Raw genomic sequence first — 12,123 nt, forward strand, 5'->3', positions numbered from 1 at the left:
CGGAGAAGAGGAGTAGAACTGTTTATCAAGTCATCAGTGTCCTACTGAACTCAAGACCATAAAATGTCAGCAAGTAAAGTCAGATCCCAGACGGTAAAACTGGACCTCAAATGTCGACTATCAAAATGGACCGAAGATGAACTATTTCAGGGTTTTAAAAGAGAGCTGTCGTCAAAGAGCTTTTCAGCTGCATCAGAGGAGGAGCAGCGAGAGATCTACCAGCAAGCCATGCTGAAACCTGTGGTAAAGTTACACAGAATAGGTATGTGCTGTTTTTATGTCAGATACTGAACTCTAGATAAGAACTAGAACAGACTGAATGAATGTGAAGCCAGCGAGTAGTGTGTGTGTGTGTGTGTGTGTGTGTGTGTGTGTGTGTGTGTGTGTGTGTGTGTGTGTGTGTGTGTGTGTGTGTGTGTGTGTGTGTGTGTGTGTGTGTGTGTGTATGTGTGTGTGTGTGTGTGTGTGTGTGTGTGTGTGTGTGTGTGTGTGTGCGGGCGCGCGTTCCCTGCTAATAAAGTATTCAATGTATCAAAAAAGTTTGAAATGTATAGAACACACTGGAGCAGCTCGGACAATAAAGCCTCCCCCCACTCTCTCTCTCTCTCTCTCTCTCTCTCTCTCTCTCTCTCTCTCTCTCTCTCTCTCTCTCTCTCTCTCTCTCTCTCTCTCTCTCTCTCAGTTTGACCATTTATTCTCTTCTCTTATGGGGGTCCCTGGCGTAACATATTTTCAACTGGGGGTCCTGTAAAGGTTGGCCGATGGCTCAGCTAGAGATCCCAGAATGCATTTTTAGTTTTGTTGCTTTTCCCCCAAATCCCTCCAAACAGTCCGGTGCAGCTTATTTTAATTTTTTTCAGTGCAGCCTATACTCAAGGCAAAAATATGACTTGATTTACCCAGACATTAAGACTGACAAAACAGAAAATGAAAATAAACTACCCAAACAAACAAGAAACTGAAGCAGGGTACATACTTCTACAAAGGGTCCCGGCAGCTCTCCCCTGGGTGTTACTGTATCGGCTTGTTTCTCCAAGCCAAACTGAACTAATTGCCTCCCTTTTATACTAGGTGAGAGTGTTAGACCTACAAACGACATCAATTAGTAATTTGTAACCACTTAGCTCCGATTTAACATAAGAGCTCTTGAACATTAAACAAACACCCCACTGCCATAGTACTTGGTACCTTTCCCCAAAGACAGTTGTCAATTTTCAATGAATAGAAATGCTTAAAACCAATGAGTAGTCCTTGTGGTCTTATACAATGCATTGTGTGGTACAAAGGTTAAAACATAGGATGAACAACATGCAACACTAATGTCCACTCAATATTTAGTCAACTTGAAGGTTGGTTCTGTACTTGGTCTGCTCTTTTCCCCTCTACACCAACTTTTCGACAATAGCCGACCTTATAGAGGTCTATTTTCGGCTAATGTTCCCCATCACACAAAGATTGGGCGGACCCCCTGTAGTAACTCTGAGGACCCCCTAGGGGTTCCGGACCCCTAGGGTGTGTGTATCAGAGCCTTTAAAAAAAGAATTATATCTTGAGCATGGTTCTCGACCCCTGCCGTTTTTATGCGAGAATTTCTGGGAACTCTGTATGTAAGACATTCTAGAACTAGATTTTTTTTAAGAAAGAAGTAGTGAGATGCTTTTAAATTTAGAATATTATCAGTAGGTGACAACACAGCTTACATGTTATGCTTTTTTTTATCTCCCCTCAGTCACCATCCAAGATATCTTTCCTGCTCAACTACAACTGAAGAAACATATCTACAGCAGAAACAGTCGTCTCAAATATCAGAGAATTAATATAGGAGAGAAGCCCTACCGCTGTGATCAGTGTGGGACAAGGTTCAGCCACAGCAGTCATCTCAAATGTCACCAGAAAATTCACACAGGAGAGAAGCCCTACCACTGTGATCAGTGTGGGATAAGGTTCAGCCAGAGCACTAATCTAAAAAATCACCAGAGAATTCATACAGGAGAGAAGCCGTACCACTGTGACCAATGTGGGATAAGGTTCAGCGAGAGCAGTAACTTCAAACGTCACCAGAGAATTCACACAGGAGAGAAGCCGTACCACTGTGACCAATGTGGGATAAGGTTCAGCCAGAGCAGTAGTCTTAAAACCCACCAGAGAATTCACACAGGAGAGAAGCAGTACCACTGTGACCAGTGTGGGACAAGGTTCAAAAGAAAATATATTCTCAAAGAGCACCAGAAAATGCATACAAGGGACAAGCCGTACCGCTGTGACCAGTGTGGGATAAGGTTCAGCCAGAGCTGTAGTCTCAAACGTCACCAGATAATTCACACAGGAGAGAAGCCCTACCACTGTGACCAGTGTGGGATAAGGTTCATTCAGAGCAGTAGTCTTAAATACCACCAGAGAATTCATACGGGACAGAAGCCCTACCCCTGTGACCAGTGTGGGATAAGGTTCAGCATGAGCACTAGTCTCAAAATGCACCAGAGAATTCATACAGGAGAGAAGCCCTACCACTGTGAACAGTGTGGGAAAGGGTTTAGGCAGAGCGGTCATCTCCAACTTCACCAGAAAATGCATACAGGGGTGAAGCCCTACACCTGTGATGAGTGTGATAAAGGGTACATCACAGAGAGTATGCTCAAACGTCACCAAATAATTCATACAGGGGAGAAGCCCTACCACTGTGACCAGTGTGGGATAAGGTTCAGCACAAACAGTAGTCTCAAAATTCACCAGAGAATTCACACAGGAGAGAAGCCGTACCACTGTGACCGGTGTGATAAAGGGTTCATCACAAAGGATGGTCTCAAAAGTCACCAGATAATTCATACAGGAGAGAAGCCCTACCACTGTGACCAGTGTGGGTCACGGTTCGGCCGCAGGGTCAGTCTAAAAAAACACCAGAGAATTCATACAGGGGAGAAGCCCTACCACTGTGACCAGTGTGGGATAAGGTTCAGCCGGAGCACTAATCTAAAAAATCACCAGAGAATTCATACTGGAGAGAAGCCCTACCACTGTGACCAGTGTGGGATATGGTTCAGCCAAAGCACTAATCTAAAAAATCACCAGAGAATTCATACTGGAGAGAAGCCCTACCACTGTGACCAGTGTGATAAAGGGTTCATCACAAAGGGTCATCTCAAACGTCATGAGAGAACTCATACAGGAGAGAAGCCCTACCACTGTGACCAGTGTGATAAAGGGTTCATCACAAAGGGTCATCTCAAATGTCATGAGAGAACTCATACAGGGGTGAAGCCCTACCACTGTGACCAGTGTGATAAATGGTTCACCACAAAGGGTTATCTCAAACTTCACCAGTTAATTCATACTGGAGAGAAGCCGTACCACTGTGACCAGTGTGGGAAACGGTTCAGCCAGAGCAGTGGTCTCAAAAAACACCAGAGAACTCATACTGGGGTGAAGCCCTACCACTGTGACCAATGTGATAAAGGGTTCATCACAAAGGGTAGTCTCAAATGTCATGAGAGAACTCATACAGGGGTGAAGCCCTACCACTAAATACTCACTAAATAACCTTTTCATCATTATATTATAACTTTCATCAACAGAGGTGGATACAAGTTGCCATGGAAAGAAATGATGATGGTGATGATTTGAAACTTTGAAAATAATGTCTTCTAGTCAGTGGTTAAGATGTAGTTGTGGAATAGAAGCTGCATTGGTGGCGTTCAGACCGGGCGGTGATGGATCTGATTCTGTACCTCCTCTGACATGTAGACCTGTGATAATTATTACATAATCACCTAATCGCAATTATTTGAGATAATCACATTATTTTTTTTATAATCGTCAGAATTGTTTCCATTCATCTTTATAAATGTATCTTTTGAAACATTTTCATACATTTTCAAAAACAGCGGAAATAGCACATCTACAAGCTCACAATGTGTCGCAATGCGCGACCGGTTGTGAGCTTGTAGATCAGCCCTTTCCGCTAGTTAAAACAACATTTTAAATATACAGTAACTTTATAATTATTAGTATAGTTTACAAATGAGGTCTGTTTATGAGTGCTGACGGAGAGGACTCAGATCTAGACCACTGGTTCTCACCGTCGGGTCCAGGGACCTAGCCTGGTAAAGCCCCTCCCTCCAGAAAATCTCATTTCCATTTGAAATAAATTACAAATGAGATTTCCGGAGGGAGGGTTTACCAGGCTACCAGGGACCACCAGGTGTCCAAATTTACCCTTACGGTTCTATAACTCGGAGAGTTTATAGGCTACTAATCTATTACTGTATACCAATACATGATTGATTGATTGATTGATTGATTGATTGATTGATTGATTGATTGATTGATTGATTGATTGATTGAATACTTTATTAACAGTTTGCAAAAGGTACAGAGGTACAGTTATGAAATATTGCTATAAATAACACAAAGCTTGTTTCCGTTGTGGTCCTGTGTATTCAATTCATCAAGACATATAAAGACATACTACACAAGAGATCATCAATACTAGGAACAGTAAAAGTATATTAAAGAAAACAACATTGTAAATAAGAGTTAAATGAACACGATATTTGACATTGTAGTTTGGGGTCCTAGACATAGCAAGTCATATCAAACTGTGATGCTTGAAATGAAAAACAATGATCTGGACAGTTGTTATTTAGGCTAATAACCACCACAGTAACGTAGACTAATCATTTACTGTTCACCAATCACCAGTGGTTTAGTGTCTGAATTTATGGTTATACAGCTTATGACGTCTTTTGATCAGTGGCATGAAACATTTTGAAACATTTTAAGTGAAAGTGAAAGTGTTTAAGTGTGTCTGTAAGTTTGATAAATATTGAACCAATGAAAAGTATTAACAAGAGGTTGTGATTATGAACAATAATAACTACATAGGATACATTGGTTTCCACCCGACAGCGGCGATATGTTAGTATTTCATATTTCTATCTGCTTTGATCATAGGTTTTTATGATATTGCACATCATTTAATGCACTGATATGATTCAAGAATAAATGCTTTTATTCAATGACTGTTGATTCATTTTCACAGCATATTCTTTGTTTTAATCCTAGCATGTGACATTGTGTGAAAAGTAGTCTGTGATATTTCCATCAGTGAAACAGAACACAACACTGTCTCGTAAAGAGTTATTATGCTTAGACTGAAGGGCTATGGGTGTTCCTACAAGTACGACACGTTGGGTGCTTGTAGGTAAGCTTGTAGATCTGCTATCTTTGACGTGTGTGTGTGTGTGTGTGTGTGTGTGTGTGTGTGTGTGTGTGTGTGTGTGTGTGTGTGTGTGTGTGTGTGTGTGTGTGTGTGTGTTTGTTAGGGGGATGTGAGCTCTGGTTTGCAGGTCAGCCTGTGTATCTCTCTGCTCTCTTGCCTCTATGTTGAGATCTGGGTTGTACAATCTGGCCAGGGGCCACATTGTGCAACCCAGTTTACTGCTGCCAGCTGTTCAGGGGTCCTTCCTGAGAATAGTCACACCAAGGGCAGCTTAATGCTGCCAGGAGCCTCATTGTACAACTCAGGGGGGCCACATGTTGTCAAAGCACATCATTACACCGTTAATCTGCACCAAACTTGTATTGGCAAAAACTATTTTCAGGGGTCAGGGCAGCATGAAGGTCTGCCTCACATATTATGGAACACTACATCAGTGTTACACAGTTTTTAACACTACATCAGTGTTACAGCAGTGTTTGAAAGGTCAAATATGTCAGGCTGCCCTGCTAGCAGGCATGGGGCCTTTGATCTATGTCAGGCTGCCCTGGGGCCTCTGATCTGCTTAAAGAGAGCTAATAAGACACACCTGCTAGTTTAATTATCAGAGGTACACTCAGCTGTGTTATCCAGTTAGTCCTCAGCTTTCAGCATCACTCTAGCCTGGGCAGCATATCTTTTCGGGTCTATGATCTGGTCGGGAGCGGAAGTAACTCTACGTCACCAGGCGCGTCATCCGCGTCATCAGGCGGCCGGATGGGCAGATCCGGAAAGACTTCACCCCAAAATAGGTCCGTCCTAATAAAATCCTTGATGCTGAGTAGTTTAGCTTATGGCAGGGTTCCCCAATAGGCTGAGCGCACGGGCACAATGCCCCTGGCCCTCGGCTTGGTTCAGTGAGCTTAATAAAAGCTTTGTCAAAGGTACTGGTCTGCTGTTCTGATTATTTATGTTTTATTTCAGTTTGGCAGCTGCTATATTTCGTTTAGAGATTTTATGATGTTTGGCATCATACACAAAGACATCCGGGTACAATCAACATTTCTGATGCTGCATGACAGACCGTGTCTCTGGTACTCTTACTGTACTTGTCCCAGTCTTAATGTCAGATGTTCTTGTCTTGTATGGCCTTCCCACAAATGAAACAATCTTTCCGTATGTTAAACAATGTTGTATTAACCCTACTCAGTCTTCTTGATGAGCCTGATGCAGGTATTGTTTGCTCTAAGATACTATTATTTTTGAAGGAAAGTATCTCATCTGTATCTGTCTGTTGAGCAACATTTAGTATGCTTTGTTGAAGGCCTTCTGCTGTGGGCTTTTTGACATATGGATCTTGTTTCTTAACTTTTTCTGAATGTCTACCAAGGATGATACAATGATGTGACCAGATATTGACATGTTTGTTCATCACACTCCATTCTGGTAAACAAAAAAAAACAAAAAAAGAGAAAGAGCACAATTTGAACAGTATCTATGTTGTAAGTACACTATTTTTAGGCTATATGTACACTAACCATATTGTTACCAGTGACGGCTCTGTTCCAATCTGGTGAAACTGCTATTGTGTGCTGCTATTGTCAATGTAAGCTACTGGACAGGCTCTGTTACACTAAATGAACTTTAAGCTAGGCCACTCTCCAGCTAGCTACTTGATTTGGCAAGGTCCTTCTCATCTTTTCACATTCCAAAATATTTGCAATGATTTACCTATCAGTTTATGAAGAAGTCCATGTAGGCAATACGATGCAGATAGAGCAGGTGGAGCCATACTAGTATAACCTGTAACCAAATATTTTTAAATGATATACTCTACAGAATTGAATGACTTGCTGTTATGAGGATAATTTTGATCATCAAATGGGTGGAGCTTGGTTTACCTCAGTCAGATTTGCCAAATAAGTATTAATAGTTCTACTGTAGGCCTGCATTTCAAGTTGCATATATTTTATAAGTCCTGCTATGACAATCCATGTCAGAGTCACCACAAAGTAAAGAGAACATTCTACATAGATTTACATTTCCGCCTATGTAGGTATGTGTTCAAATGACTGTATCTCCTATTTACATTCAGATATTGACATTCAGTCTTTTTTTTAGAATGTAGAGGAATGTCCTGGCTTCATTTATGCAAAGTTTTAAACCTGTCAGAGCTTGCATTGTGAATCTACATGAGTTTTTATGCCTCAACCCCCAGACGGCCAGGCTTTATTTTTTGTTTGGGGTGTATAACTTTATATATCAATTTCACCACTTTTGCAGTAAAATATTTTTACACAACAATTTCATGTATGGGAGGCCTTAGAGATGAAGAAAAACTATGTTGTGTTTGGTTCTAACTCCGGTAGGGGTACCTAAATGTTTTGGGGCCATTGTCACTAGCCTATTTATTTTTTTATATAAATGTGCGTGCACTTTCCGGAGACTATTTAGCGTCTGTATTATCCCACGGGGAAATTCTATTCCATTTAAATAGGGATTGGGGAACCAAAACAAAGCAGCACCGCAAAACCGGATGGGCAAAATCCGGAAAGAGATTTTTTCTTTCTTTTTTTCAGTAGGCGTGGCCTAGACCGGATCACACGGGTCTTTAATAACGCATACCAGGCTTTCCTCCGAGGTGGAAAGACTGGTGACGCGAGGTTAGCATCACTCTACAAACAAACTCCTAGCAGAGAGGTGCTTTCTGTGCGTCACAGACGTTTAATCACAAATCATTGTACAACTCTGCCAATTACCTGCTACCTATGATTGGAAGTAAAGCCACAGTCCTCACTGTGTAAACTGCATCCTGACTCAGTGTGTTTTTGCCGACATGCCAAGGCGGCACCAATATATCCGAACCTAATCAGCCTACAGTCCTTTAAGAGTTTCAACAAGCAGTGTTTAACACTACTGTACATCAGTGTTACAGCAGTGTTTAACACTACATCCGTGTTACAGCAGTGTTTAACACTACATCCGTGTTACAGCAGTGTTTAACACTACATCCGTGTTACAGCAGTGTTTAACACTACATCAGTGTTACAGCAGTGTTTAACACTATACATCCGTGTTACAGCAGTGTTTAACACTACATCCGTGTTACAGCAGTGTTTAACACTACATCCGTGTTACAGCAGTGTTTAACACTACATCCGTGTTACAGCAGTGTTTAACACTACATCCGTGTTACAGCAGTGTTTAACACTACATCCGTGTTACAGCAGTGTTTAACATTACATCGTTTCTTATCACCTGACAGGGGGGAGTTTCCCTGGTAGGGCGTAGCGCATGGATGGAACACGCTATTCCTCCAACCAGTTCCTTTCCCCTCCATCAGGCGCCCCGGCTGACCAGGGGGAGGCAGTATACAGACCAGGATTGCATGTTGTTGTGAGGGTACCTACCCTATAGGGAACATGCAAACTCCACACATGAAAAAAGCAATTGAAAAATACCTGGCCCATTCACTCATTAGAAGGATAATCTCAGTCAACAGAACCAATGTGTTTTCAATGCATCTAAAATGAATAAGAGGGTTTAGGAAGGGGCCGTCACCATGTCTGATAAAATGATTATCAAATGTCTAAATACTGAATCAAGCAACTTAAAAACTGACTGATCCCAGACGGTAAAACTGGACCTCGAATGTCAGCTATCAAAATGGATCGAAGATGAACTATTTCTGGGTTTTAAATGTCGTCAAAGAGCATTTCAGCTGCATCAGAGGAGGAACAGCAAGAGATCTACCAGCAAGCCATGCTGAAGCCTGTGATAAAGTTACACAGAATAGCCTAGGTGTGTGCTGTTTTTATGTCAAATACAGAAATGTTCTTGGTACTAGTCGACGGAGTGTGTGTATGTGTGCGCACGCGTGCACTCGTGCGTGCATGCGTGTGTGCGTGCGTGCGTGCGTACGTGCATGCAAACTAACTTTGAAAACAAGTGAATCCTATCTAAGTTCTGTCCACAGTACATAGGACCACAGTTGGAACAAGTCCCCAGGACTTATTTGTGTTATCCTTTTAGCCTTAAAGGAATATTTCACTTTCAAAAAAACTTTGGGTCATTTTATCACCTACTCAGGCTTTTGTGAGCCCCTCAGACAGTTTTTAAGTTGCATGATTCAGTGATTAGATATTTGATATTCATTTTATCTGACATGCCCCCTTCCTATACAAACCCATTATAACTTTAAACTCCATTTTTAACAATAACTGCTGGGGCAGCAGTGGCTCAGGGGTAGAGTGGCCGGTAGAGCGGCAGGATGGTAACCGTGAGGTTCCCAGTTCGATCCCCGGCTCCCCCAGAGTTAGTGTTGAAGTGTCCTTGAGCAAGACACTGAACCCCAAATTGCTCCCGACGAGCAGGTTGGTGCCTTGCATGGTTTCCTCCGCCATCGGTGTGTGAATGGATGTGTGAATGGGTGAATGTAATGCACAATCTATGTACAACCAGTGGCGCGGGAAGGGGGGGCTGCAGCCCCCCTGGTGATGGGAGCAGCCCCCCTGGTGATGGGAAGAAAAAAAAAAAAAAGAAAAAAAAAGTTGTATTTTATTTTATTTTTTATAATATATATATATTTTATGGATCATAGCAGTCTGTTACGGTCATGGATGAACTTCAACCTGGTGTTTACACTGTCTTTCTGCCTTTTTGTGTGGGGAAAAACACAGAAAACCCCCAAAAAATCGCAAAAAAATCGCGCGCCCGCACAGCCCCCCTAGTTATTAAGGACTTCCCGCACGCCTGTGTACAACGCTTTGGATAAAAGCGCTATATAAATCTACCATTTACCATTTAGAACACACTGGAGCAGCTCGGACAATAAAGCCTCCCCCCTCCCTCTCTCTCTGTACACGCACACACACACACACACACACACACACACACACACACACTAGTTGAAGTGTGTGCTATGGGGCAGGGTGCCACAGAGTTGGTGGAATGTGATCTTGGCCTGCAGACTTCCACATGGAGACAGGATAGTGCAGTGGTTCTCAAAGTAGTCCAGGGGTCTTTGAGGGGGTGTAGGAGCAAGCAAAGGGTTAACAACGTGGAGGAGCTGATTGGCTAAGATTGACATCTAAAGTTTGCAGGAGTGTCCCGTTCTCAACAAAATGCCGCAAATCATGAATGCAGCTTCCGATTGCGGTGAAACTTTGCACACACATTTGCACTACGTTGAGGAACAAATTTTAACATTGCCCTATTATAGCGCCACCAGGAGGCCGATGTTTTTGCAAAACTCCTACAAATTTTGTCCAAACATCACGCAAATCAGCACACATTAACTCTATTGTCAAGTGATCAAGACGGATCCGTCTGATTTTTCATTTTCTTATATATAGGATGATGACATGCAACAACACTAATGTCCATGAACAAACTCTTCCAAGCTGGCTTGATGTTAATTGGAAGCAGCTGTGCAGTGAAAGTATGCATGTGTGTTCCTCTTCAGTCTATAGGTCACGAGCTGCCCAGTGACATGTCTGTTACATATCAATATTGAGGGCTTAATGCATGATTGGAATGACAAATGAATAGATTCAGGGCTATTTGTATTTTATTTGTCTCTTTTTGTTTTCATTAGATCCAGAGCTATTCAGTAAACATTTGATGCCCAGGGCTAACAACAACCATCCTAAAATGTTCCATCGGTGTGAGAAGAACAGAGCTGTAGCAGCGATGCAGACCACCATGTTGAAACCAGTGATCAAGTTACACAGAATAGGTACTGTTTTATTATGTTCACTGTAAACATTTAGTCTAATAGGTATGTACTGTTTTATTATGTCACTGTAAAAATGTAGGTACAGTAACACATTAGGGCTAAAAGGAAAACCAAAAAAGTCAATTAATCAACAGAGCATAGAATATTAACACATTAATACATGTCATCAACATAGCTATAGTTACAGAGGAGAAAATCTCCACTTATAGTTTTCTGACAGATGCTTTTTCAGGACAGTTTTGAAAGAAGCCAGTGATTCATATCCTTTAATGGATGATGTCAGGGCATTCCACATTATGGTAGAGGTGTTTTAGAATCGCACTTTTTGATCTTGAGCATGGTTACCCCAGATCAACCCCAAGTTCAATGTAGATTCACAATGTTTCCCCTAGAAGTCGTGGCAGCGGAATAATAATGTGGAAGAATATCATTTTTCACCCTCGACATATTTGCGAGAGAACACAAAACTATCTCGAGGGAACAGCACAATATTCTCAATTAAACTTTTTTTTTTTCTCCTCCATGTCCTTTTAAGAGCTCTGTATGTAAGACATTCTAGAACTAGATTTTTTAAAAGAAAGAAGTAGTGAGATGCTTTTAATTTAGAATATTATATACATGAGTGCATATCATTATTATTACAACACAGCTTTCATGTTATTTCAAAACATGTAATGCTTTTTTTTAATCTCCCCTCAGTCACCATCCAAGATGTCTTTCCTGCTCAACTACAGCTGAAGAAACATATCTACAGCAGAAACAGTCATCTAAAAAATCACCAAAGCATTCACACAGGACAGAAGCCCTACCACTGTGACCAATGTGGGACAAGGTTCAGCCAGAGCAGTAGTCTCAAAAGGCACCAGATAATTCACACAGGAGAGAACAGAGAAGCCCTACCACTGTGACCAATGTGGGACGAGGATCAGCCAGAGCAGTGATCTCAAAAGTCACCTGAGAATTCACACAGGAGAGAAGCCGTACAACTGTGACCAGTGTGGAATAGGATTCAGCCACAGCAGTAATCTCAAAGATCACCAGATAATTCATACAGGGGAGAGGCCCTACAGCTGTGACCAGTGTGGGAAACGGTTCAGCCAGAGCAGTAGTCTTAAATATCACGAGAGAACTCATACTGGGGTCACAGTAGTAGGGCTACTACTGTGAACAGTGTGATAAAGGGTTCACCAGA

Source organism: Gymnoscopelus braueri (assembly GCF_963280865.1).
Source record: "Gymnoscopelus braueri genome assembly, chromosome: 7".
Taxonomy (NCBI): domain Eukaryota; kingdom Metazoa; phylum Chordata; class Actinopteri; order Myctophiformes; family Myctophidae; genus Gymnoscopelus; species Gymnoscopelus braueri.